Source organism: Nyctereutes procyonoides, unplaced genomic scaffold (assembly GCF_905146905.1).
Source record: "Nyctereutes procyonoides isolate TBG_1078 unplaced genomic scaffold, NYPRO_anot_genome, whole genome shotgun sequence".
Taxonomy (NCBI): domain Eukaryota; kingdom Metazoa; phylum Chordata; class Mammalia; order Carnivora; family Canidae; genus Nyctereutes; species Nyctereutes procyonoides.
In genome coordinates this window covers 20,238,220-20,263,851 of record NW_026575020.1, presented here as the reverse complement: position 1 = coordinate 20,263,851, position 25,632 = coordinate 20,238,220, and the positions used below count along the sequence as shown (strand labels likewise).

The window sequence follows — 25,632 nt, the reverse complement described above, 5'->3', positions numbered from 1 at the left end:
TCCATCTCTATGGAAGCTTTCCCATCAGCACACAGGCATGCTCCAGGATCTCTCAGATTTAAAAACTCACCCTTGTCATGAGGGAAATACAGAGTGCAACCAAATGTGTTACCACCAATCACCCACTGGAATGGCTAAAATGGGAAAACTGGATACTAGCCAATGTTGGAAATTTAAAGCAATTGGAAGTCTAATATTCCTGGCAGAAGTGTTAACAGGTACGACACACACACACAGTGTGAACTGGTACAACACACAGTGTAAACTGGTAACACACACACCCCACTGCTTGGCGATTCCACTTCCAGGTATATTCCTAACAGAAATACATTCACCAAAAGGAGTACACAAGAAGGTTCATAGCAGTACTATTGTTAACAGCCCAAAGCTGGAAACCAATCCAAATGACCATCAACAGCAGAAAGGATAAACAAATTACAGTACTTTCATATAGCAATGAGAATATACAAACTAGTGATACATACAACAATACAGATCAATGATGAGTGAAGGAAGACAGATACAAATGAATACATCCTAAACAGTTACATCTATACAAAATTCAAAAAGCAGGCAAACTAATCTGTGGTGTTAGAAATAGGGTAACGGTTATCCTTGGGGTAGGAAAGTAAATGGGAGGGGACACAGGGGGCTTCTGATGTTTGGTTTCTCAGTCTGAGTGCTGGTTATATACACAGAAGTTTACTTTGTGAAAAATTTAAACCATACACTTAAAATTGGTGTACTTCTCTACTTATAGTTCTTTTCTTTTTTTTAAGATTTTATTTTATTCATGAGCGACACAGAGAGAGAGGTAGAGACAAGCAGAGGGAGAAGCAGGCTCCATGCAGGAAGCCCAACGTGGGACTCGATCCCAGAACTCCAGGTTCACACCCTGAGCCAAAAGCAGATGCTCAACTACTGAGCCACCCAGGTGCCCCTCTCTACTTATATTTCAATCAAAAGTTTTTTAAAGCATCTAGTAGAAGATTTGTAAAAAACAGTGACAAAATACTCTGACCCCTAATCCCCTACTCCTTAGTAAAGGTCCTTTTCTCTGCTCTCCTCTACATTGAAATTTCTCCAAATAATGGACTCCACTTCCTCAATCTCAAATTCACTCTTTAACCCTCTCCAGTCTTGCTTGAGCCATTTCACCTAATAATCTCTTCTTTGCAATGTCACCAAGGAATCCCAGATCCAAGTGACACTTATCTTCCTCTTACTCAACGTCCCAGCGGTACCAGACACGAGTGACCCTTTCTTCCTTTTTTCTTTTTTTTTTTAAAGATTTCAAAGATTTTATCTATTTATTTGACAGAGAGAGAGAGAGAGAGAGAGAGCGCGCACAAGTAGGCCAAGTGGCAGGCAGAGGGAGAAGCAGACTCCCCACTGAGCAGAAAGCCCGAAATGGGCTTGATCCCAGAACTCTGAGATCATGACCCAAGCTGAAGGCAGACACTCAACTGACTGAGCCACCCACGTGCCCTGCTTCCTTCCTCCTTGGAAGGACAACAGCTCTGCACCTTTGGTTTGCCTTCTGCCTCAAAGCCTCCTTGCTGATTCTTCCCCCGACCTCTGTTCTTCAATGGTAGGAGCTCCCAGGCTGTCTCTGGCACCCTCTCTGTCCATATTGTCTCCCAAGGAGAGCCCTGCCAGGTGGCTGTGGATACTATTTTTAAGCTGAAGATTCATAAATTCCTCTCCTCATCCTACCTGGCCTCCAGCAGTGATCTCAGTCGCCATCTCTGATCTATTATGTACATTTCCCTCCTTAGACCCTTTTGCTGTATGCTCCTGGAAAAGTCCTGCCTGGACTCTTCTTGCCAGGATACCACATACTTGGCTCTCTCTCTTGCCGTTCACCCCTCAATTTAAATGTCATTTTCTAATGTCATGCATAAGAGTTGGCACTAACAGATATCACTGGCTTACTTGTTAACTGCCTTTCCTAACTAGAATTAACAAAATACATGAGGGCAGGGATTTTGTGTTTTACTGTAATTCCAAAGTCTAAAATGGTGTCTTGGATGAAAGAACTGCTCCTAACTAGTTTCCCAGCTTCCATTTTGCCTCTCCAGTTCTTTCTTCCCAACACACACACACACACACACACACACACACACACACACACACAGTTCGTTAATAGAGTCCCACTGTATTCTATTTTATTATTTTTTTTAAGATTTATTTATTTTAGGGGGGGGGAATCTCAAACAGACTCCCCGCTGAGCATGGAGCCCAAAGCGGGGCTCAATCTCATGACCTCAACCCCAAGATCATGACCTGAGCCAAAACCAAAAGTTGAATGCTTAACATACTGTGCCACCCCCAGTTGCAGTTTAGAAGGAAAACTCAACTCCTGGCATGGTTAAAAGGCCTATCCCACCAGTCCCAGTCCACTAGCCTGATTTATGCCATGCTCCTCATTATTCAGGTGCGACTCCCATGCCACCCACATAGGAGGAATCCCCCTCAGTCACAGGCTCCCTCCTTGTCCTTTCCACTACCCTCCTGGAGACTGCCATAATCTGTCATTATAAATGTTTGTTTACAGCCTGTCTCTACTTGCAGACTGGAACCTCCAAGGGCAGGGACCTCATCTGTCTTTGCTTTTTAATCCACATCTAGCACAGTGCCACCTTGCAGCAGGCACCCAAATTGGTGGAATGAACAAACGGAGGTCAGAGAAACATTCAAGTATTTTATCAATACAGCCAATGAGGCAAGTACTAGTTATCTCCCCTTAGGGCCCAAAGCATTTTGTCAACATTTACAGTGACATAAAGGGACTATGAAAAAAGTTCTTTATAAAAAACAAAGGTTGGGTAACTTTGGAGGGGTCACTTCAGCTTTTTGAGTCTGTTTCCTCAACTGTATAAAAGGGATAATCCCTCCCTGTTGGGAGGCAAGTGTAGAGATGAAAAATAATATTCATAACCTGTAGTAATTGATAAATAACACATTAAAAGAAATTATCATTAAACTATAAAATGGTGACAGCCTAAGTCTTCAGTAGTGACTACTGGCGGGAAAGCCCAACATGCCTCTCATTCTTTCTCTCTCTGGTCACCCCAAGCTTGAATTTCCTACCACCTAAGGAACTGGGCTGCATGGGGGGGTCTGGAACAGCTGATCATATCACCCACACAATCAAGAATCAATCCTTATCTTGAAAACTCACCCGAAATTTAAAATCATCTCTCAACTTGGAAGGCTGCTTACTTTTTAAAAAATAAGTTGTTGTTGTTGTTGTTTTTTAAATAAGTTTGAAAGGAAACTTAAAATCCCTCAAAATGATTTAAAACAGAATCTCTGAGTTGCAATTAGAATTTTCTAGTAAACCTGCCTACAGTGCCCACCCTGCCTGGGGAAGATTTAAACTGCTGGTGACAACACAATGAACGTGAAATAGGGCAACTGTTGCTCCGCGAGGAAGCAAGCCAGAGTACACCACAGTGTACTGGTCTCGTGCTGCGCCTTCAACAGTGAAGCATGTTCTTTGTGATGTTGAAGTCATTTCTGAGACATTTATTTTAGAACAAAGAATTCTGAACAGCTAAGTCACAGAGAAGACAGGAATGTTGTGGAACCCTAGAATCCAAGACCTGAGTGAATCAGATCAGCAGCCCCACTGGACATAAACAAGGGATCTTTCACAAAGGCTGGATCACAGCAGAGGAAAACATTTCCAAAGGCTTTAAATCCTAATAGACATTTTACAGCCTCCGAAGCAGTTCTTAGGACATGGGTAGTGGATAATGTGTATTTCCTAGATAAGAATTTCCTATGGGGCACCTGGGTGGCTCAGGCGGTTAAGTGTCTGCCTTCAGTTCTGGTCATGATCTCAGGGTCCTGGGATCGATTCCAAGGTTTGGCTCCCGGCTTAGCAGGGTGTGTGCTTCTACCTCTCCCCTCTGCTCCTGGTCTCTCTCGGATGCTCTCTCAAATTAATAAATAGAATCTTTAAAAAAATAATAAAAATAAAATTTGTCTAGGGCAGCCCGGGTGCCTCAGCAGTTTAGCACCGCCTTCAGCCGGGGGCGTGATCCTGCATGGAGCCTGCTTCTCCCTCTACCTGTGTCTCTGCCTCTCTCTCTCTCTCTCTCTCTCTGTCTCAAATGAATGAATAAATTAAAAATCTTAAAAAAAAAAAATTCCCAATGATGTTTTACTTTGGTTTTAGACTCAGACAGGATCTTAAATCCTGGCTCTAACACTAAGTAACTGAATGAACCTGAGAAAGTGGCCTCTCTGAGCATCAGTGGAACAGGAATAAACTAACCTAAACCTCATAGGCTGGATACACAGTAGGTGGCTCAGTAGAAAGAGGGAGCATAGAAGCAGCCCTAGTGGTGTAGTTTGAGTGCCGCCTGCGGCCCGGGGCATGATCCTGGAGACCCGGGACAGTCCCACGTCGGGCTCCCTGCATGGAGCCTGCTTCTTCCTCTGCCTGTGTCTCTGCCTCTCTCTCTCTCTCTCTCTCTCTCATGAATAAATAAATAAAATCTTTAAAAATAAATAAATAAAAAATAAAAAGAGGGAGCATACCTTAACGAGCTTTCTAACATTATATAAAGAGAAGATGCTACTGGAAATTCAGCAAATGATAGGCATTATAATAAGGCATGGGGCTAATGATTTAAATGTTTGCCTCTCTCCAAACCGGCTCCCAGAGCCTCCATTCACACTGAGATGTCAGACTTCAAAGATACTAGGACTCCAGTTCCCAAGGTAGACTTTAATATAAAGGATCAAAGCTTTAGGTGAGAGAATTCCCTGTGCTGTTATTTCAAGGGTAGAAATGGGGGAAATAGAATGTATTCAGACTCAGGGGTTCAGAAGTCCCGTCTCACATGATCCTAGAAAATATTATTTTTTAAGGAAAAGTAAAAAAAAAAAAACAAAAACAAAACTATAAAACACCTAAAACATGCCAAGTGAGTGGTTTTATCTGCATCTATTGTCTATTTGAATACAATAATCCTGGAAACATCAGAATTAAAATGTTCCTTTTGTAAACCCAGAGGCTGGGCCCTCAGGGTTGGCTAACTGGATTGGGGTCACACAGCTATAGGATAATTACCTTGTGGTCCTGTGGAAAGAGAGGGATGCTTTCACCATCCCCAACTCTCTCCCCAGAGCACTAGTAACTCAGGGCCTGTGTGCTTTGTGCTCCAGAGAAAAAGCAAAATGAGCGGCCTGCAGGAGAGACCATGGAAATCTACCCTTTCAATGCTTGGGAACCTTGTAAAAGGTATAGCAAACAAAAAGTCATCCCTGATGGGATGCCTGAGTGGCTCAGCGGTTGAGCGCCTGCCTTTGGCTCAGGGCATGATCCCAGATTCCTGGGTTTGAGTCCCATATCAGGCTCTTTGCATGGAGCTTGCTTCTGTCTCTGCCTCTCTGTTTGTGTCTTATGAATAAATAAATCTTAAAAAAAAAAAAAAGTTATCCCTGGGAATCCAGAATTTTAACTTAGACATCCAGTAAATCATCTGCATTTCCAATCTACTACAACTTCAGGGTACCCATGCTGCGAATAGATCCCCAACTTTCTAAAGATAAGTATTAATCCCCATATTGAAGAGGTTTCAGAGGACACCTGGGTGGCTCAGGGGTTCGCTGGCTGCCTTCCGCTCAGGTCGTGATCCCGGGATCCGGGATGGAGTCCCATATCAGGCTCCTACAAAGAGCCTGCTTCTCCCTCCCCTCTGTTTATGTCTCTGTCTCTTTCTGGGTCTCTCATGAATAAATAAATAAATCTTTAAAAAAAAAAGAAGAAGAAGAAGAAGAAGAAGAGGGACGCGTGGGTGGCTCAGCAGTTTGGTGCCTGCCTTCAGCCCAGGACATGATCCTGGAGACCGGGGATCGAGTCCCACATGAGGCTTCCTGCATGAAGCCTGCTTCTCTCTCTGCCTCTCTCTCTGTATCTCTCATTAATAAATAAATAAATAAAATCTTAAAAGAAATAAAAATGAAAATAAAAGAAAGAAAAGATTTTGGCTTCTATTCTTGTCTACCTCTTTTCCAGTGAGGAGAAGTTCTTGACTTAATTGTCTCAACTACCTAATGCTCTCCTTTTAAGAAGTATTTTCACTGGTACCCATTAAATAATGATGAAAGCAAATCATCAGTGCTCAGGGCTTCACCCTCCTGGATCTTAGCTCCATCTCCACTGTTGCTCTTTCTGCCCTTCAAATCCCAAGCTTATTCTGATTTTCAGGTACCTCTTGCAACCTATCCCCTTGGTCTTGACCTCCTTGTGCAGCACTTATTTCCTCAGGAAAACCTCCTCTGACCCTGTCTGTACTCTTCCAGCATCTCGTACACCTACAGGTAACTTTAACTCATTCATCTGTCTGGTTAGTGCTACTTTCAGCCAAGCCCTCTTCCAGGTACCATGACTCTGAGAAAACAAACCAGGCAAGGGCCCCACACCACATAGTTGATTTCATTCTGAGGGAGTAAGTAAGCTAGCAGCACTGGATTTAATCAATGGGCTAACAATGTGTATAACGCAGGTGTCTCCCATGGTAAGGGAATGAAACAGGAGTGTACAGCTTCACTTCTAGACTTAGTGCCAGATAAATGCAATCACCAGGCATTTGTTGAAGTCTTACTAGTAGTAGTAACAGCAATAGAGGGGGAAAAAAAAAGGACAAATTCACACTTGAAAACTCCACAATCAGGATTCCAGGGTGACGAGCAAATTTAAGAGTTTTTTAAATATTTTATTTATTTATTCATGAGAGAAACAGAGAGAGAGAGAGAGAGAGGCAGAGACACAGGCAGAGGGAGAAGCAGGCTCCATGCTGAGAGCCTGACATGGAACTCGATCCCGGGTATCCAGGACCACGCCCTGGGCGGAAGGCGGCACCAAACCACTGTGCCACTGGGGCTGCCCCAAATTTAAGAGTTTTAAACCCAAATAACCATAGCAGTATCTTGAGGAAAAAAATGGATAGGAACCTGCCTACCTCACACTTGGTGAAGGTAAGCTTTTAAGTGTCTGCTAAGATGACTTGAAAAGCAAGAATGGTTAGCAGACTGAATTTCTAAAAGTAACAGAAAAATGTTAAAATTATCAGTTACAACAGCATTAGAAAGCCAGAAAGGGACAGCCTCGAAGATGAACAAGATCTGGCCATGTCCATCTCCCCCCTACAAGGAAAGGCAAAAAGAAGTTATCAGTTACCTCCCAGTGGCTTTGGTTCAGAATAAATACATTTTGCAAAGAATACAAATTAAAATGAAAACAACACATGGAGAAGTAAAATAAGAGAAAAGAAATGCTAGAAATCAAAGAGGCTTGGGCAGCCCGGGTGGCTCAGCGTTTAGTGCCACCTTCAGCCCAGGGTATGATCCTGGAGACCCGGGATCAAGTCCCACGTCGGGCTCCCTGCATGGAGCCTGCTTCTCCCTCTGCCTGTGTCTCTGCCTCTCTCTCTCTCTCTCTCTCTCTCTCTCTCTCTCTGTGTGTGTGTCTCTAATGAATAAATAAATAAAATCTTAACAACAACAAATTGAAGAGGCTCTACCAAATATACCCAGGTCTAAGCAGAGCTTTGCCTGAGGCTGCCAAGAAGCACAGCCCATCCATGGAGAAGGAGAAGCTCAAGACAAGAAGAAGAAACCACAGCAGAGGGTATTGGAGCATAAAGTGTTAAAACGACAATAAGAAGAAGGAGAAAGGAGAGAGGTTTCACTTTCCGCTAGTAATAAATGAGCTCTTTTCCTGAAGTGATAACTGTTGTAAACAAGTGAAAAACATACACAATAATCACAAGTTATAAATGTTCTTGAAAACTCCCTGGTTTCAACTAGTCTGTGACAAATATCTGCAGAGGGACCTCAGCATCTGCTATGAAGTTCAGGGAAAAGTAATTCTAACCAATGGACTTGTGCCAAAATCTCACCCTCGGGGTCTGACCAATTAAATGGCTGCTTCTTAGTGTGGCGTTCAGGAGAGATGACAGATTGAACACTGCAGCAGAGAAACCTACACATTTAATTTCAGCCCATGCATTCTGCCCCAAAGGGCGAGTCAATCAGGAGAGAAAGCAGTTCAGAGTACAGTCTTCAAACAAGCTGAAAACAGAATAAATGGACCTGCAGTTTAATTACCACAGGATCCTTCTTCCATCAAAACTGATGACAAAGCTCATCAAGAATAAAAAGCCTGTGCTCTTAGTGCGGAAAACAGGATTTACCAGGTAGGCTTTTCTGGACCCAAGCAGTTGCTTTCTCCAGCTACTATCACAGTGATAGACTACTGAGTAACCAGTGTTAACGAGGGGCGCCTGGCTGCCTCAGTGTGTGCGGCTCTAGATCTCTGGGTTGTAGGTTCGAGCCCCACACTGGATGTGGAGATTACTTAAAAACAAAATCCCTGAAAAATAAACACACACACAAAACAATGGTTAACAAAGCCAGGGATTCAAATAGTGGATTTCTGGTACAGCTAATGCCCCAGGGAAAGGCAGTGCTCCAGGACATGAGTTCTGTTTAGGGTCAAAATTATGCAGCTTGCCTTTCAGAAGTGGACTGCACAAAAGTTACTGCAGCCAAATGTACGCAGTGTGGACTCAAAGAGGACTCTAGACTCTGGTGTCATCTAATCCCTTAAAACCTTATTTTCCTCAAAAATAATAGAACCTGCTACATTTAAAGGATAATAGAAAGGATTAAAATAATGCATGTCAAGCATTTCTCCAGAGCCTAGCACCTAACAGGCACTCAGTAAAAGCTGGCTACAAATAATTCAAGGAAAACCTTCTTCAAGGTTCTTTAAAGTGACAAAATTTATCTGCTCTATCCCCTGTCTACTTATGTAAAGACCTGCTGATACCTTTACATCAGGCTCAATATAGTTTTTTTTTTAAGGATTTATTTATTTGAGAGAGAGAGTGTACACATGGGAGCATGCACTCGAGCTGGAAGAGTGGCAGAGGGAGAAGCAGACTCCCTGGTGAGCAGGGAATCTGCCGTGGGACCTGATTCCAGGATCCTGGGATCATGACCTGAGCTGATCTCAGTCGCTTAAGCGACTGAGGGCACCCAGGAGCCCTTCAATATAATTTTCTAATGAACCTACAAGAACTGAAGAAAGGACTCCAGGCTCCTCCCACCAGCTCTTAATTTAATAATCCCAGGAGAACTGGGGAAGTGGCGGGGCGGGGGGGGGGGGGGGGGGGGTGTCTGAGGTGGTTTGGCCTCCGTGCAGCCTAGGCTGTTACTTTTATTCCCAATTCTACCGCAATGCCCGTAAATTTGTTACTTTTCCCACAGTGAAGCCAGTTTAGACTTTCTCCCTTAGATCCTCAACCCTCTTGTCCGCCAGATTCAGAGATCTGAACACATACACCTCTGGCCCCTCCTGGTGCTCCATAACTGCCTTGCTGCACTGAAGTCAAGTGGGATTTTGTGATGAATTCAAAAAAAAAATCTAGACCAACCACCCCGTTCTTCCCAAATACCTTTGGCTTGGTTTGAAGTCTGATCTCAATCTGAAAATCATGCTCACTTTCTGAAATGTTTACTGTTTCTGCCAGGATTTGATATTCCCCACTATCTATCCCAAGAAGAAGAAATGGAGAGTTTTGGTTCACCTCATACCACAAAGAAAACCTTCAAATTCTCATCATATTCTCTCCTTGGGAAGAACACCTGTGCTTGACCTGGTCTTTGGGTTTTATTCTTTGCTAAGTATATCCCACAATAAAGAGCAGACTGGCTCATATTCACCGCTCCTTGACAGGTTCAAGAGAAGAAACATGTGCCTATATCAAAATGTCATAGTGCTGATACTGTAATGCTGTTCTCATCGATGCTAAAATGTGCTACTTTACCCATTTGCTCCTGGAATTACAAAGCAGAAGGATAGTCTACAATGTGGCAAGGATATGAATTGCACAAAAAACATTACCCAGACTTTCACCAGCTCCATATTCATTAGTTTATAGTTGGACACCATCAGCATGGACCTGTTCCGGAATAGCTCAAGTGGTTATGATAATCTACACGGATCTCAAGATTATTTCACACCAGTTTTTCAATCCAGCCTGGTGATGAACATAATTAAAGCAGATTTCAGCAGTGGGAAGCAATGAGGAATGAGAAGAGAGATTCAGAAAATACGGGTTCTAAGACTGTTTACTGGCTGAGTGACACCACCACCAACAAAAACCAAACTGTTATTTAATCTCTTCTCCAGAAACTTGCCTAGAAGGGTAAAACAATTCAACAGTTAGCATTAGATCTAGCCTCCAAACTCAAGGAAATTTTCAACTCAAAGACTAACACAGCCCCAGGGTAATTTGCAAACTACCACGCTCAGGAAATACTCAAAAGGTGTGTTAGAAATCCTGGAATCGGGCATCCCCAGTGGCCCAGTGGTTTAGTGCTGCCTTCAGCCCGGGGTGTGATCCTGGAGACCCAGGATCAAGTCCCACATCGAGCTCCCTGTATGGAGCCTGCTTCTCCCTCTGACTGTGTCTCTGCCTCTCTCTCTCTGTTTCTGTCATGAATAAATAAATAAAATCTTAAAAAAAAAAAAAAGAAAGAAATCCTGGAATCCAACAAAAGAAACCTGTAATTTAAAAGGCTGGTGAGGGATCCCTGGGTGGTGCAGCGGTGTGGTGCCTGCCTTTGGCCCAGGGCGCGATCCTGGAGACCCGGGATCGAGTCCCACGTCGGGCTCCTGGTGCATGGAGCCTGCTTCTCCCTCTGCCTGTGTCTCTGCCTCTCTCTCTCTCTCTCTCTCTCTCTCTCTCTGTGACTAACATAAATAAATAAAAATTAAAAATAATAAATAAATAAATAAATAAATAAATAAATAAATAAATAAAAGGCTGGTGAATTGCAAACTATGATTTCCTATTGTTATTAAGAAATAGGGATCCCTGGGTGGCGCAGCCGTTTGGCGCCTGCCTTTGGCCCAGGGCGCGATCCTGGAGACCCGGGATCGAATCCCACGTCGGGCTCCCGGTGCATGGAGCCTGCTTCTCCCTCTGCCTGTGTCTCTGCCTCTCTCTCTCTCTCTGTGACTATCATAAAAAATAAATAAATAAAAAAATAAAACCTTGTAAAAAAGAAATAAATAGCCAAGCACAGCTTGGATCCCTCTTCTACCAAAAGTAACAGAGCAGCAGGCAATTCAAGGGTTTTGCTCTATAAAGTACATGGATGCAATATGGTCCAAGTGAGGAAAAACCATCCTGCTCCAGGAAGAACAGCCAGATCCCTAAAAGGAAGATGTACACCTGTATAAAGGAAAGGAACAGTAAAGGCCTAGTTGTCTTAGCTCCTTTTCAAACCAGAAAAAGAGACATCTTCCATCAAGCTCAAATACTGTCTTAACTTTTTAACCACACCAAGTTTCAAAACAGACACAAAAAGTTACAGTAAAGACAAGCACATCCTGTTTGCACTTGACTTCCTGTACTGGGCGGGCTGATCTATTTACACTGCTGCTGCCTGGCCACAAAATAGGTAATCTTTCATACCTGCCAACAACCGGTTCACTGAGCACTATTTCACAGACAATAAAATACATTATTCTACGAATCAGGTAAAAAAGATTCACCTAAAGAGCACCAAAAACCAATCATGAGCTTCTAAGCCACTTTGTCTCTCTTATGGTCCTACTGACGTCTGACCTTTGTAATAAAAACTTTACACAAATACGTACTGAGATAAGAAAATTAAGCCTGAAACAGAACTTGAAATATGGGGGCTGGGGAAAAGAGCAAGGAAGATTGCAAATGCTTTTATTATTAAACATGGGCCCCTTTGCAAAAGTAGAAGGAACTGATTTCTAGCAGCCAGAATTCCTCACTGAGCAGATCCCAGGAAGGGAACCACCCAAAGTGATCACAATAGTTAGAAAAGGGCCCTTCTGGTGAACACTGCCCCATCATCCAACCAGCTACCAACCAAAGTCCACCTGCCAGCAAAAACTTTCCAGTTTTAGGGTTTTAGAGACCTAGAGCCCCCTCACTTGAAGTGAAATTTCCATGACTTTCAAAGAGCTTGTGTAGTTCCCCCGCCACAAGCTATGTTCAGTGTAGGGAGTAAATGCTGGGCAGAGAATATCCCAGGTTTTTTTTAATTTAATTTTTTTTATTTTTGATAGTCGCACAGAGAGAGAGAGAGAGAGAGAGAGAGAGAGAGAGAGAGGTAGAGACACAGGCAGAGGGAGAAGCAGGCTCCATGCACCGGGAGCCCAACGTGGGATTCGATCCTGGGTCTCCAGGATCGCGCCCTGGGCCAAAGGCAGGCGCTAAACCGCTGCGCCACCCAGGGATCCCAATATCCCAGTTTTTATGGACACATCAGTTAGCCCCCTTGGGTTTGTTTTCTCATCTGGAAAATAGGAAGGTAGAATGACACAAATCTCTAATGCTTCTTCCAGCTGTTGAAAAAAATTCCAGGATTCAACACTAAGACTTAGAGGAAGCTTCTGTGGCTTCCAACTTTATTTCTTTGGTCAAATAAGACGCCTCTGGGGTGCCACAATCCACAGTGTGAATATATGCCTTGATCTACCTCTCAAGTACCCAAGGATTCTCTGTTCCCTTTCCCTTGAAATGTGGATCAGAAAGTTTTCCACTGAAGGCAAAATAACAAACCTTAAGGACTGTTCTCTTTACACATGGTCTTTTTATTAAGATCTTAATGTAATCACCACTCGGTTCTCATGCTGGTCATAAGATTCCTGGACAGAATAAAGCCACAAAAGGATGGAGAAAATCTGACCAGCAGCTTGTGGCCTTCCCACACAGTGACTGCTAATGCTGAAAGAATGAGGCAAAATTTGGGTAAGAAAAGGGAGTGGTGAAGACAAGTTGGGTGAGTCAGTGCAAGGGAAAACCCAACAAGTTGAACAGAAAAGAAAAAGAAATGAGAAAAGAAGAGGAGCAAAGAAGCAGGGGAATCCAAATCAATGAGCAGACATTTACATTTTAAATTCTGCTTATCCATTCATCTAGTTATCCAACAGACACCGGATGCCTACTATGTGCAGAAAGAACTGAACCAGACACTAGAGGAGATACAAAGGTCAATCAGATAAATCTGCTCAAGGAGGTTACAGTCTAGTAGGAGACATAAAGGCATGTACATAAACCACTGAAATACACAGTAGAAAGTGTATTGCCATAAAGAAGCCATAAAAGAGAATTTTCTACTATGAGACCCAGAGGAAGAAGTGATTACTCCCAGTGAGGGATCAGACAAGGTGGCTTCATGGGAGGAATGACATTCCAAGCCAAAAACACAACAGAAACAAGGATACCCGTGTAGGAAATGAAGGACATACAGGTACAGTGAGTAACTGGATTTGATCTGAGATAGAAGGCGGGCATGAAGGGAGGCACAGCAATAACAATAGCTAGCAATCCATAGAGCCATGGCTAAATTGGTAACTAGATTAGAGCCAGACAAGTATTCCGAAGTCAGATTTAGAATTTGAGTTTATTTATTTTATTTTATTTTTTTTAATTTATGATAGTCACAGAGAGAGAGAGAGAGAGAGGCAGAGACACAGGCAGAGGGAGAAGCAGGCTCCATGCACCAGGAGTCTGACGTAGGATTCAATCCCGGGTCTCCAGGATCGCGCCCTGGGCCAAAGGCAGGCGCTAAACCGCTGCGCCACCCAGGGATCCCTAGAATTTGAGTTTAAATCCAATGGAGAAGGAAAGGGGGAAGGAAGGAGGGTGACAGGAGCTTGGAGGAATCTCATAACCCATAAAATTAAGATAATAAAGTTAATGCAGGGATCCCTGGGTGGCGCAGCGGTTTAGCACCTGCCTTTGGCCCAGGGCACGATCCTGGAGTCCCGGGATCGAGTCCCACATCGGGCTCCCGGCATGGCGTCTGCTTCTCCCTCCTCCTGTGTCTCTGCCTCTCTCTCTCTCTCTCTCTCTCTCTCTCTCTCTCTCTCTCTCTCATAAATAAATAAATAAATCTTTAAAAAATTAAAAAAAAAATAAAGTCAATGCAAAATCAATGTGTGCAGATATTTAAAGTCTCTCCAAAGAGATACAATGTCTTCCAAACTAAAAGCAAGAAGACAGGGGGATAAAAGGGCTTGGGTGATGGTATGAACATATTTAAACAAAGGAGATGATTGGGGCTCCTGGTTGGCTCAGTCAGTAGAGCACGCAGCTCTTGATCTTGAGGTTGTGAGTTTTGGAGGCCCATGTTGAAATTACTTTAAAATTTCAGAAATTACTTTTTTTAAAAAAGTGTGATCACCACATCAAAGTGTGATCTACTAACTTAGAAAAATCTAGAAAAAAATAGAAAGGAGCAATTTTGACTCCAGAATCACCCAAGGCAGAGAAATACTACAACCGCATCATCTTCTCTGCGGTAGGACAAGGTTCTTTCATGAAGCTTAAGTGGGAACTGCATGTAGTAGCAGTTAGGGGTATAGGCTCTTAGAATCCGGAGGGAGTTGGTTCCAATCTCAGTTATCCTCTTACCAGCTAGGACAGAGCCTTGGTCTCCTCATTTGTAAACTGGGGATAATTGGCCCACTGGGAGAATTAAATGTCCTACTGTATGCAAAAGCACTTAGTACAGTAACGAGCATATAGTAGGCAATCGATAATCTTAGTGTTTTTTTCTAACTTCCCCCCACAAACTACTCTATTATATGATTCTATGCTACCAAGCAAGCTTGATACTAAATTTCATTTCTCAGATCTCTTGAAATAGAAAAGCAATACCCTAGCAAAATCCAGAATCCTGTCAATAGGAAAGTACTCCTTCACTCTGGAGTAACAAACTCACTCCATACTGAGCTCAAGTCTGAATACAGGGCTGTCCCCAAAAGACTGATCATTTCCAGGTAACAAAACAAATTTTGTGACCTGAGAACCAGAACTAAAACACACTGACCAAAACCCTGTGGGGTCTTCCTGAGAAAATAGAGGACATCCACTGGGCTAGGCCTACCTACCGCCACCCTCAATCTACAAGCCAGTTTGTAACAGTATCACTTTACTATGCTTCTTCACCTTCCACCTCTCCATACCCTTCAATCATGCACATGGCAAAAGCATGTTATCTGCCTCCCTGATCTTCTGGAGGTCAAAGATCCCATCTTATCATCTTTGCATTCTTTCCTACATATCCTGATATACCTTGCATCAAACAGAACCACAACATTTATTATAAAAATGAATTTCAAACACAACTTTCTTTAACAACAATCCATTGCAATTCACCAGTCCTACACCTTGAGGCAGGATTTATGGAACTCTTTTGATTTACTGAACTTTCATTCTATGGTTTTCTTCTCCTCTAACTCCCCAACCTCTCCACACCTGAGCTACCAAGTATTACAGAAATGTCAGAAGACTTTATTTACTGGATGCTCAACAAATTCATCCAACTGGGACCTAGCCACCACCGGGCTCAGAAGTCTTTTATTCATCTCTAGTTGATGTCTGCACAACAGCTTTCCAAAGGGCAGTATCATGCAGGGATTAGGATGTGGGGCCTGGAGTTAGAACTCACAGTCTTTCTGTGCGACCTCGGTCAATGTGCTGGACTTCCCTGATCTTCACTTGAGCTTCTGTAGAGTGGAGATCCTAAATGAGGTAATTAACACAAGCCCTTAACAACACTAAGTGCTTAAAAAGTAGGAACTAGGGAATCCTTGGGTGGCTCAGCGGTTTGGCGCCTGCCTTGGGCCCAGGGCGTGATCCTGGAGCCCCGGGTTCGAGTCCCACATTGGGCTGCCTTCATGGAGCCTGCTTCTTCCTCTGCCTGTGTCTCTGCCCCTCTCTGTGTGTCTTTCATGAATAAATAAATAAAATCTTTAAAAAAAAAAAAAGTAGGAACTAAGTTATTACTGTATTCTGCTTTGTCTAAGCCCTGCCCCTCTCCTCCACTTCACTCCTTTGTCAAGTAACCAGAAACCTCCTCACCTACTTTACCAAAGTAGTCAAATGGGTTCCAACTGTTTCTTTTGAGGCAGGAGTGGTACCATGGGAATACTGGAATCAGGCATCCAGCTGATACCCTTCATGAGATATGGGACCACAAAATAACCGGTTCAACTTTACCTCCGATTCCTCAACTGCAAAATGGGTATTTTCATATGAGAGAATTAAATGGGAAAATATGAAAGAGCATCAAGCAGATGGGAAGGGGGCGATTAAGTGAGGTCATGATGCTTTCAAGCAAAACAGACCTGGTCTCACATTCCAGTTCTACCACTTAACTAACTATGAATTTGGGCAAGTTTCTTGTGTGTGTGTAAAACGGGGAAGCAGTGCCGCCTCAGGGTTTTGAACAGGTTTTTTTTTTTTTAAAGATATTATTTATTTATTTATTCATGACAGACAGAGAGAGAGAGAGAGAGAGAGAGAGAGAGAGAGAGAGAGGCAGAGACACAGGCAGAGGGAGAAGCAGACTCCATGCAGGGAGCCTGACGTGGGACTTGATCCCGGGTCTCCAGGATCACACCCTGGGCTGAAGGCGACGCTAAACCATTGGGCCACCAGGGCTGCCCTTTTGAACAGGTTCAAAACAATGTACAGACTACTTAGCATGTTAGTTCCCTCTCCTCCTTTCTGGCATTTCTTTTCTTTCCATCCCAAATACTCCCCTCTATTCACTTGACCAGTGTAGAGTACCATTTCTGACTATCAGTTAAAAAAAATTAGCACATCTCCAATATATCTATATGTAATAGCAAATTAGGCAAGTGCCACTGTACAAATATACTGTGTTCTATCTAAAATACAACAAAGCCAGAAGCTAAAAATAAAAATACAGCACTAAAAAATTTCAAAGAGTAAGATAAAAATATGGAAAAATATAGTTCTGATATTTCCTTCCCATACCCCAAAGTAACATCTTCCAGACCCTTAGAATCTGGTATTTCATTTTGGAGGTCACTACACTATTAGGCAACCGGTTTAGAAACAAAGATAAATAGAATAGGCTCAGGAGGGCTCCTAGCATGGCGCCTGACATAGAGTAGGTGCTCAGCAGACAGTCTGCTGTCACCATTTTTACAAATCAGCCTCCACACACGTGCTTCTCTGTGCAGGTCTGTGAAAGTGAGCCCTAAGCCTCGTTTCCCCTTCTCTTTGGTTCCCTACTTCCCCCACAAAGCAGCAGTACCCTGCTTCCCCTGCAGGTCACACGCTTTGCTTGTTCACTCTATTCCACTTCACTGAAAGTCCTTTCTCCAAGGTCACCAGAGATCTGATGGCCGAATGCAGGGTTTTTTCCTAAATGCTCCACCTGCAGCCCCAGACACCAGCGACCTACCCATGTTCTTCCCGCAGGCTCACTCTTCCCCTTCCATTTCCACTGAAAACTGCAGTAACTCAACTGTCCTTTGATTTCAAAGACCAACATTTCTCCCTGTCCTTCCCTGGCTCCTCCTTTGCTCTCTATTCCACTAGGGCTCTGTACTTAACCACTCCTTCCTTCTCCAGTGAATTCTACTGGTTCTTTTAAAATCAAGGGGCACCTGGGTGGCTCAGTCAAGTGTCTGACTCTTGATTTCAGCTTAGGTCATGATTTCAGAGTCGTAGGATTAAGCCCTTCATTGGGCTCCATGCTGGACATGGAGCCCACTTAGGATTCTCGCTCTCCCTCTGCCCCTCTTCCTGCTCACGTGTGCACCCCCGCTTTCTCAAAAAATGAAACCTACCCACAAATATCCCATTCTCACCATATACATTGCCATACCCTGCCCTATGTGCCATTATCTTTCTCAAGAACTAGAGCAAACACCTCCTAACTGATCCCCTCTTTGCCACTCTCTTTTCTCCATACAGTAGTCAGGATAACCTTCCAGTGCTTGTTATTCTCCTGCAGTGGCTTCCCATCATGCTTTTTCATTAAAGCTTAGACTCCCCATATAGCCCACAAAGGCCACCATCTTCTTCTCCAGCTTTACCTCATACTGTCCCCTACCCCCATTCATCTCACTCTAATCCCTTGGCAGTCCCCCTTTCAGTTCCTCAAAAGTAAAAAGATTATTTGTTGCTCCAAGGTCTGCACACTTGTGGTTCCTTTCCAGCCTGAACATTCTCCACAGCTCTTTTCACCAAGCTGGCTCCTTATCAGCCAGACTTCTGCTCGCCTGCCCTATAACACAGTTGTCTGGCACACAGTGGGAGCTCAGTATTTGTTGAATAGATTCCACAGTCTTTAGTCAGAGAACTCCAAATCTAAATATATCTGGAATCAATCCCACCCTTCAGTTGCAGCACCTCGTTTCTAAATGCTTGCTAGATACCCATACCTCGAATTTCGCACAGTGAGTACACTCAAAACCAAACCCTTCATCTCTTCCCAAACCAGCTCCTTCCATCTTCTAAAATTATGCCAAGCAGTTTGAACCATACACCTCCACTTCAGAACCATAAATTTCCCATTCATTTGCGCCACCTGTCCACAATTCTAACCACCTTTTAAAACTGAATTCAAGTCACTTCATTCGTTCATGCATTCAATCAACCACTTATTCATTCAACAAATACTGAGTGCCTTTTATGAGGCAGGTACGGTGTTAGATACCAGAAAGCAAAGCAGACATATTTTTGTCTACTGTGTATCAAATAATCACACAAATGTTATGTATTATAAAAATTATAAACTGAAAAATGCTATGAGGGGAAAAAGTGCTAGAAACTAGAAGAAAAAATGTGAGACATCAAAAATATTCTTTAATGATGTGCTGATTGAAGGAGACAAACTTAACCCAAGCCGACTAGAGGAGAGAACATGCCAGGCAGAGGGTTCAGCCAGGTCTGGAAGCAAGAGGAGACCAGCATGCCTATTTTTATATTACACATATCAGGATTAGTCTTGTTCCCTTCCCCAACCCCATCCTCATTTTACTGTCACCTGAGAGAAAGGACATAGAGTGTCTCAAATGTGCCAACAGCCCCCAGGAGATAAAGATTAACATGGATTCATGCTTGTAAAAAGCTCCCAGGTGACTCTGATATGCAGCCAAGTTTGAAAATCATATGCCTAAACTATCCACTCAATAAACATGTATCAATTAGTATCTCATTAAAAACCCCTAAAGTTGGTGTGATAAACTACTGGTCACAATAAATTACTGGTTACAACAACCTCAACCATACTCTATGGCCTTTTGCCACTTCCAGAAGTAGAATCTGTGTCCCTTCCCCTTGGACATGGGCTACATTTGTGATTTACTTTAACCAAATGAATGAGACAAGTGATGATGTAGGACTCCCAGGCCTGGGCCTTAAGAGACGCTACAGCTGCCATTATGGCTACCCGGGAAGCCAACCACCACGTAAAAGGAGCCCAATGTTGTTGATTAATGAATGATAAAAGACCAAGAGAGTCAAGCCTCATGGAGAACCAAGATGTCTCAGCCAACAGCACAGAGACTCACGTATGTGAGTGAAGAAGCCATGTTGGAGCTCCCAGTCCAATGAAATCACATGGAGCAAAGCGATATGTCTTTCTTCCCTGGATTATAATTCACAGAATCATGAGCAATAAAATGGTTGTAATTTAAAGCCACTAAAAGTTTTAGGGTGATTTGCTACACAGTAGTAGATAACTGAAATAGTCAGAAATTCAACTCATTTTTAGCCATCATTCAATTGTTTTCCAGCTTTGATGATCAAGAAACTTCGCCATATTCATTACAATTACTCCTCCTTCAATTTAAGCTCATTTCCTCTTAAATCTTTGAAGTACAGGAAGAACAATTAATCAAAATCCCCCTGGCAAAAACTATTCTTATACTAGAAGATGGTAATCAAGCCATCCCTTAGCTTTTCCTTCTGTAGGCTAAATTCATTCCTGGTTTTTTTTTTTTTTAACTTATAATGATAGGACTTATTTTTAAACTTTTTAATCATTTTTATCCTCTCAAGTATTGGGGACGCGGGAGTGGGGGGAAAATGACAAAAATTGGATGCCACTTGTCAGTATCTAACAGAGATTATTTCCTAGCCCTTATGGTTCGTTCATCTTTCCATAATCCAATTCCACACTGTCCCAAATATGGCATGTAAGCACTACAAAAGTTTATTACCCTACAAATGTAATTATTTACTGAAATTACTATGAAACCTTTTGGATTCTTAACACTCAGCTGACTATCTTGTGCTAACTCATCCACCTGGTTTGACACTCCAATATTGAAATAGGTTTTTGTTAAATTCTAGACATTTGAAGCACAATAGAAAAATGTGAGGTTGGAGTGGGCACACCATTAATTTCAATCAAGTTTTCTAACCACAGTCAAGGCCTTTCTGTACTAGGTACCTCCTCCTACCCCCATGGTAAAGTGACCTTGTAAAAGGCAAGATCTTTAGCACTTGCCTATTGAGCAAAGGCACCTTCTCTGTAGGACCCAATAGAGTATATTTAACTACAAAGAGACAAACCAGTTGCTCAATGCAATGTAAAAACATATCGTCTCTCTGAAGCCTTACCTGAGTGTATGCTTCAATGTCAAAAGGAACTTTATAATCACCAATAAAATAGAAATAAATCCTATCCAAAACACAGTATTGTAGGTGTCAAAATGACCCAAGTAGGGCAGCCCTCAGCAGTTTAGCGCTGCCTTCAGCCCAGGGTGTGATCCTGGAGACGAGGGATCGAGTCCCACGTCAGGCTCCCTGCATGGAGCCTGCTTCTCCCTCTGCGTGTCTCTGCCTCTCTCTCTCTCTGTGTCTCTCATGAATAAATAAAATCTTTATTTTGTCAAAAAATGACCCAAGTGAAATAATTTTGTGAAGTATTATAAAAATATTAGGTGACATTGTAGAACTAAGTTTCAGCAAGCCCAGTAAGTCTTCAAATCAATTCTGAATGGTTACCTGATGGTTTCAGGTAACATATATGAAATAGCACCATGGACTCAAGTTCATCAAATAGGAAATAAAAACATGCCAATAAACAAGAGAACTTATGAATTTTCTAATACTGCCAAAACTAATAAAGATGTTTGGACTACTGGTTTGACCCTGGAGATGCACTTCAGCCGCTGTCTGATGGTGTCAGGCTCTAAGCCAGGTAACAGGTTCAGTGAAGGAACAGTCTGTTAGATAAAACAGACAGTACTGTGGAAGTCCAAATAAGGAGGAAAAACTCTACTTGAGGAAAGCAGGGAAAGTTTCACATATGGACTAGTAAGTCTCCTGTGGAATGAGTACTTTACAAGTCAGAGTGGGGGAGGCCACTAGGAAGAGACAGAGTCATAGAACAATATGCTATAACCAGGGACTGGGAAAATGAGAGAAGTCTGGTGAGGATGGAGAGAAGAGAAATGATTGGGGAAAGGAGAGAGATGAAACAGGTAAGAGTAACAGGTAGGACAAGGTCACATTGTGAAGGGCTTTAACCTATCAAGCTAAGTAGGAAACAGGAAACCAGTGGCACTCTGAAAACCGGAGAATGAGAAGACTGATTTGGGCCTTTAGAAAGAGAACTTGAGCAACAATGTGGAGGAGACAAAAGCAGAGAAAGACTTACGGTGCAGTGGCCAAAAACTCAGTCAAGATTAGATTGGGGGCTTGGCCTGACTGGCTTAGTCAGTAGAGCATGCAAATCTTAATCTCAAAATCGTGAGTTCAAGCCCCACTTTTGGGGTAAAGGTTACTTTATTTTTTTTATTTTATTTATTTATTCATGATAGACACACAGAGAGAGAGAGAGAGAGAGAGAGAGAGGCAGAGACACAGGCAGAGGGAGAAGCAGGCTCCATACAAGGAGCCCGACGCGGAACTCGATCCCGGGTCTCCAGGGCCAGGCCCTCGGCTGAAGGTGGCGCTAAACCACTGAGCCACTGGGGCTGCCCAAGGTTACTTTAAAATATAAAAAATAAAGTCTTTTAAAAAAATTTGATAAGGGTTTCAACCACAAGTTACAATCAAATTCCTGAAGGCAAAACGGGTAAAATGTAACATCTTTAATCTTTAACATCTGGGGGAATGGTTACCTGTAATTGTTGAAGAATGTAGGACATTCCTCAAAGTATTCACACACTAAATTCTAAGCCACTGGGCTGGTTAAACAAAATGTCTAGTTTACCTCTAGTAAATTTTTTTTTAATTTTTATTTATTTATTTATGATAGTCACAGAGAGAGAGAGAGAGAGAGGCAGAGACACAGGCAGAGGGAGAAGCAGGCTCCATGCACCGGGAGCCCGACGTGGGATTCGATCCCGGGTCTCCAGGATCGCGCCCTGGGCCAAAGGCAGGCGCCAAACCACTGCGCCACCCAGGGATCCCTACCTCTAGTAAATTAAGGCAATACAATGGAAATGAAAAAAAGCCACATATCAATCAACAGTATTCCAATAATATCATCAAAAGCACTTAGCAACCACGGATTTAGCATTTTTAGGTGATGTGAGGCATAAACAGAATGGACAGGAAGATCTGGTGGATATAATTAACAGAGTTCAAACATATAGCGATAGGTAGGTAGCTGACTGATACTGAGTAGGGGAGATAACATATGCCATTTAAAATGCCTTTTGGGCAGCTCCGGTGGCCCAGCGGTTTAGCGCTGTCTTCAGCCCGGGATATGATCCTGGAGAACCGGGATCGAGTCCCATGTCGGGTTTCCTGCATGCAGCCTGCTTCTCCCTCTGCCTCTCTCTCTCTCTCTCTCTCTCCCTCTCTCTCTCTCTCTTTCTCTCTCTGTGTGTGTGTCTGTCATGAGTAAATAAATAAAATCTTTAAAAAATAATAATAAAATAAAATAAAATGCCTTTTGACCACTCTTGTAGGTTTGCCAAGTTGGATAAGTGTATTTAGGTGGAGATAAGGATCTAAAGCTTGGGAGAGACAGCTCGGCTGCTAAGACATACTGAGGACAGCTGAATTTATGGGCCTATTTGAGATCCTTAGGGTAAGGGAGGGTGGGCAGGGGAAGAGTGGAAAGATGTCCAATGTCAAGCATTGAAGCATCTCAACATGTATGGGATAGCCAAAAAGAGAATGCAAAGAAATAACAGAAAGACACTCTGGAAATTCTGAGACAAGGTAACCTCAAAGTCAAATGAAGAAGGTCACTGGGGGAAAAAAAAAAAAGAACGGCCCAATAGTGCCACATGCCAGGCCAAGATTAAGTAAGGTTGAGGCCGAAGCCACAACACTGGGTTTGGTAACCCAGAGTTTACTCGTGATCTTTAGGAAAACATGAGTAAGGTAATATGGGTAGAAGCCAAAATAACAAAGGGTTGATAAGAGGATCAGAGTTGAAGAAGTACAGTATAGGTTCTTCCTCATTCTACCCTGAGAACCAACTATGTGCCAAGCAACATGGCATCTATCATTCTAACAAAACAGGCGCTGATTCTCCACATACCCTATCATCAGAGTAAATACACTGTTCTCCTGAGTACTCATCCAGTCTTGGTGAATAAGAAGGGACCTCATGGAAGAAGTGACTTCCAGGCTGAAGCCAGATGGCTAGGTGAAGTGGAACAGGGTGTTTTAGAGACAGGTAGCTCGTGTAATGGCCTAGGGTGAAAGAGAACCTGAGCCATTTGAGGGGAACTATAAGAAGGAGAAGCAAATTCTGAGAGAGGCAAATACCTAGCAGCGAGACTTAAGTGTTAAAAAGTTTAGGAGTAAAGAGCAGGAGGAGACAGAGCAGCAGTCTGAACCAGGGATGAGGGGAGGTTCTTCACAGCAATTCAGAGAAATACAGAAACTCACTGGTAAGACAGTGTTCCTTACAATTCAGTGTTCCCTACAATTCAGTATTCCCAATGATCAGACAGGTAGTAATATATATTCGCTTCTCTCTCTTTCCTTAATAATGGTTTAGTTTGACTAAACTACGTCACCCCAGACACAGAAAGGACAGAAAATACAAGAGCAAAAGACGGATAAAGCTGTAAACCTGACATGTTTGTCTTCTCTAAGGTTTCTATGACAACTGGTCTACTTAAGTCTAAAACCACATCCAGGGACGCTTGGGTGGCTCAGCAGTTGGGTGTCTGCCTTTGGCTCAGGGCGTGATCCTGGAGCCCCGGGATCAAGTCCCACATCGGGCTCCCTGCAAGGAGCCTGCTTCTCCTTCTGTCTCTGCCTCTCTCTTTCTGTGTCTCTCATGAATAAATGAATAAAATCTTTAAAAAAATAAAATAAAAATAAAACCACATCTAGGTGCCAAATGAAATGAAACTTTTCACCCCTCAGGCCCCCTCCAAAGGGCTGAGGGGCTGACTTTAGGACACCCACATTGCTAAGGCGTTACCTAACTTATGAAAAGAAAGGATTTTCCCAGGTCCTCCTGTAGCTCAGTCTAGCTAATGCAACTAAGAGAAAACAGTCTGGGGTTACCTGATTTTGCCTGTTTCAAAACATTACCACAGCAGAGAGCAAGGTGCCTCCAGTTCTTGCCGCTGAGGTCCTTGGAGCCATTTCAGATGAGCTCATCTCAGGACCCAACAGCAGCAGCTTTCAGGCAGTGAATGGTGCCGCCTGGGGACGTATCTTTGGTAAGCAAGATTGCAACAGAGCAGGCAGTTTACCGAGGGCAGTGCTGACTCATGCGAGGCAAAACTCCTATTTCCCAAACAACCCAGCCTCAGCCAACCACTGCAACCCAGAAAAGCAGAGGCGCCCCACTGATTTTTTTTTAATCGAGTGCTGATAACTGGGGGCACATATATCATTTCCTTCTGCTGGTCGCTCAGCTGCCCCTTCCATTACCTGGAAGGCTCCAGTGGTCACTTTCTGAAATTTCATTTGAGAACAGCCTGGGGGGCTCAGGACAGCAAGACTACTGAAGGTGGCAGCAGGTTCACAGCCCTGAATATTTGCCCCCAGAGGCTAATAAAGAAGTCACTTTGCATTTACAAATTAGAACACCTGGGTCAGAGGAAATGGGGAACTTGCCCAGTCATTGCTAGCTGGTCAAATCATCAGAGTGAATTTTTGTCAGCTTTAACCAGGCTTACCGTTCTTTTTTTCTCCAGCAGACCATCTCTAACCTCTCTATTTCCTTAGACAATGCAGAATCTCTAATTAAGAAAGAAGCAGCAAAAAAAGAAAGAAAGAAAAAGAAAAAAGAAAGAAGTAGCTAGGGATGCCTGGGTGGCTCAGCAGTTGAGCACCTGCCTTCGGCCCAGGGCATGATCCTGGGGTCCTGGGATCCAGTCCCACATCAGGCCCCCTGCATGGAGCCTGCTTCTCCCTCTGCCTGTGCCTCTGCCTCTCTCTCTCTCTCATGAATAAATAAGTAAGTAAGGAAGGAAGTAACTGAAGGCTTTAATGAGCTGCCACACACAGCTAAAGCTACATTACCCACATCACACCTACCGGATGCTCAAGGAATCCAAGAGTCTGCAAAAACCGTATTAACACTTGCTTTTATTTTTTTTTTTAATTTTTATTTATTTATGATAGTCACACACAGAGAGAGAGAGAGGCAGAGACACAGGCAGAGGGAGAAGCAGGCTCCATGCACCGGAAACCCTATGTGGGATTTGATCCCGGGTCTTCAGGATCGCGCCCTGGGCCAAAGGCAGGCGCCAAACCGCTGCGCCACCCAGGGATCCCTAACACTTGCTTTTAAAAGAAAAATCCCTAAATCTCTGTCAATTCTTATTTATTGGACAGCTTATTAAAAAATCAATTC

General features: G+C 43.2%; 1 protein-coding gene across 4 annotated transcripts in view; it reads right to left on the bottom strand.

The window, feature by feature from the left end:
• The window catches only part of RFFL (ring finger and FYVE like domain containing E3 ubiquitin protein ligase), a 71,411-nt gene that overhangs the window by 24,528 nt on the left and 21,251 nt on the right, over window positions 1-25,632 (bottom strand). Inside the window, exon 1 of one of the 4 annotated variants that reach the window (XM_055323566.1) lies at window positions 24,333-24,443. The exons of the other annotated variants lie outside the window; for them this stretch is intronic. The gene's annotated coding sequence lies outside the window, so the exon portion shown is untranslated. Of the gene's footprint in view, window positions 1-24,332; window positions 24,444-25,632 lie in introns of those variants that run through there. 4 annotated transcript variants of the gene reach the window in all.